A 3,614-nucleotide genomic window follows, 5' to 3' on the forward strand; every position below is an offset into this window, starting at 1 on the left:
CTTTCCTGCAAATTTGCACAACTCCTGTTTAAAAAGGGCTCATGTTTCGATGAACTTCCTGCTAAATGCCGCTGACTGAGAAACTAAACATCAGCACCATCTAGTGGACAGAAAAAGCAACTGATTTTATTATTCTGGTACCAAAAGTTGTAATAAAATGTGCAAAAATTGATAATGTTTATAATATAAGATCGACACTTGGCGTCCGTGTATCGACACAATATGGCCACGCAAAATATTGTGATACTATGCTGTATCGTTATTTTCCCCACCCCTATTTTTGACCAAATACGAACTTTAAATGAGTCGAGGTGCTTTGTAGCAAGCCCATGACGACGTAAATTTGTCAACAAGAACTTTAACAGCAATTTAATGGTGACCTGACAACAATGTAGCTGGTTATGCTGTTGCTATGTTGCTCGTAGTGTGAAGACTACATTAAAAAGACAGACAGTTATGAAGGAAGTTCTGATGTCTTTTACTTAACCAAAAGGATCTGAGTGTGTTTTCCACCTCAGATATTTAAAAATAGACCGATCTCCTGGATCACCTGTACAAACCTGCAGCGTTAAACGTTGGAGCTTTTAACAATATTTAGTCAAAATGTCTTTTGTTTTCTGTTGTGTTCTATTGTTTCCATTGTCTCCTCTGACCTCTCGTCTTTTGAAGTGCAAGAACACGACTTGACCTCCTTGTCGTGTTGAGTCTGTGTGTGTGTGTGTGTGTTCGTGTCTCAGAGTTAATGTCATGTAGCTTCCCCTCTCTGTAGCTTTTTGATTAGCTACAGGAACCACAGCCCTGCTGAGAGAGAGTGATAGAGCAGTAACAGTACATGTACGTGTGTGTGTGTTGTGGCTGCACGCTGGCCGGTGTCCAGAACAGAAGTTGGACCCTCAGTGTGTATTTCCATCGTGGGCAGAGCTCTGGGTTCAGCCATTTCCTGCCTCCATTGTTTCTTTGTTCTGTGGGAAGCACTGGGAAAGGGCGTGAGGGTGTGTAAAAATGTGTTGTGTGTGTGTGTGTGTGGAGGAAACAGGGTGTTACTGCACCCAGTCGAGTCCCGACAGTAAACCTTCTCAGCAATGCAAAACACTTGTTGTGTGGTGTTTGTGGTTTCTTATCTTTCGAGGCACTCTGACGGTGACATCCACCGACCTTTAGAGTTCACACGACCTCTGCAGGTTTGTTTTTACCTGTTTCAGGTCTTCAAGGTGCCGACACAAGTGTCAGTTGCTTCCTTAAAGGGACAGTTCACCCTAAAATCAAAAATACATATTCTACCTCTCACCTGGAGAGCTGTTTATCAGTTTAGATAGTTTTGGTGTGAGGTGTAGAGTGTTGGAGATATCGGCCGTAGAGGTGTCTGTCTCCAAAACACTAGTTGGCAGTGGAGGTTTCTGTGAAGACACACATTAAACACACATTAAACACACAGTAAACATGGCTTAATAGAGACAGTTTCAAACACAAGTACACAAATCTATAACTCGCAGCATTCACAGACAAACACTTGTCTTTATCTGGACACATTTTCCCCACAAATACAATATGCTAACGTAATTAGCACAAGCCTATGGCATTTTACATTGTATAAATTAGCCTAGCAGCTAGCAGACTTTCTCTCTGCTCATATGAAGCCAGGATAAATCACACACAAGACTTAAAATGTTATTTTTGTGGAGGCTTTATTGTCTTCACAATTTATTGTTTCTTATCTGTGAAATTAAAGTAAATCAAAGCTTTGTTTCCACTGAGGGAAATGGTTTCAGCTTACAGAAACAGACAGGACGTCTGCGTCACTGTGACGTGGAGTTACATATCTGGGAAGGTGCACATCGGTTCGACGCAAAAGTATAATCCCGCTTAAGAGGATAAATATCAAAATTTTTCACATTAACCAACCCCTTTGTTAAGCATTTCTAAGAAGTATAAAAACCTTTCATAGAACATTTTAACACATTTAGTTGTAAGGTTGTCACTTGATTACAATCATTACAACTCATTGCAACTTTACAGGTCTTGAACGATTGAATTGACTGATACCTGCAGTATATCGGACAAAGTCGTTAAACATTGTGATGAGAGTGCTGCAGGAATGAGATGTCAAGGTGCTGTCAAGATACAGTCGACGACCGACATGTTTGCTGCTGTCTATAGTCACTTCTTCAGTATTTTTTGCACTTTGAGCACTCTTCTTTTTGTGCACGCATGTTCTAAATAAACTGACCTTTTAATTTGCATCTCAGCCTGTGAACCTTTTTTGTTGCTGTCCAGTAGCATTGGTGTTTGAGTATCTCCTCTGCTGCCCTCTCCTGACAAATATGTTAAAAATCACTTAGAAATATCCTTCATTCTGCTTTCAATTGAAATATGGACGGGAAATGTGCCTTAAAAACCAAAACAAGGAGCTAAAAGAGGCTAAAAGGCTCTGCAGAGCTGCAGAGTTTGTTCGTCACAAACTGAAGTCCATCCAGAACTCTTTAGATGATTTAAACTGTCACTTCCCTCAAAGCTCAGACACAGAAACATCAGCAGAGCGTCTGCAGACACTCAGTGTTTGTTTGTCTCCGTGTGGCACTCAGGGCAGAGATCTCAACGCCTGATTATATTGTTCAACCTGAGCTTGAAGCACCAGTGGCGACACGGTGGCACAAACACACACACGCACGCACACACACGCACAGGCATTGTGGGAAAACCTGAGCTCTCAGACAGGCGGATGGCTTGAAGAGAGGCAGGGGAGTGGGAGTGTCAGCAGGACTCCCACAGCGCTCTGACTTTGATGACAAGGCCACAGGTTGAAGCGGTGGATCCTTTTCCTGCAGGTCGACTGAACCTCATGTTCAAAACACATTCATCACTTTAAAGGAACAGTCCCACTGTTTCAGGACGCAGTAAATTCAGAGATGAGACGGATGTCCATCCTCTCGTCTGACTCCAGAAATATCCTCCTCACAAACAATTAACAGTAGCTCCTCTGATCAGTTTTATGCTGACTGTGTTTCAGGCCAGCTGAGGGAGTTTCATGGGGTTAATCACAACGAAGAAAAGTCAAATGTTGGGATATTTTTAAAATATATTTATATATGTGATGTATTACGTATTATTAATTGCAACAGTAACAGGACACATTACTTGCAGACTGAGGAGCTACAGCCCGTCACAGACATGAAAAACATTACTGTCTTCATCTGTTTATTAAGGTGATGTTTTTATGCCTCTGTGCCTGAGATAGCCATGACTGGAGGCATTATGCTTTTGGTTGTCTGTCCTCTTTAAATTTGGCACAAACATCCACTTGGACTCAGAAATGAACTGTTTAGATTTTGGTGGCGAAAGGTCAAAGTTTAAAGCCACTGTGACCTTGTGTCCGTCTCATTCTTGTGAACGTCTCAAGAAAGGCCTTGAGGGAGGTTCCTTAAATTTGGCACAAACGTGGGCCACGTTTGGCCACCCGCTGAAGTCCCGCCCTACCACCTCCAGTTGCAGTTTTCAACACGTCCTTTACTAACTTTTGCGGTGTTTGATCTTGCGGGGATGTAGCCATTTTTCTGCCTTGGTTCGCGTCCTGTAGGCGATATTTTTGTGGGCGTGTTACACCAAAACCTGTTTCC

General features: G+C 42.3%; 1 protein-coding gene across 1 annotated transcript in view; it reads left to right on the plus strand.

The window, feature by feature from the left end:
- ptprb (protein tyrosine phosphatase receptor type b) overlaps positions 1–3,614 on the plus strand; it is a 48,538-nt gene that overhangs the window by 5,450 nt on the left and 39,474 nt on the right. The gene's annotated exons all lie outside the window — the stretch shown is intronic.

The sequence above is a fragment of the Epinephelus moara genome, chromosome 24, assembly GCF_006386435.1.
Source record: "Epinephelus moara isolate mb chromosome 24, YSFRI_EMoa_1.0, whole genome shotgun sequence".
Taxonomy (NCBI): Eukaryota; Metazoa; Chordata; class Actinopteri; order Perciformes; family Serranidae; genus Epinephelus; species Epinephelus moara.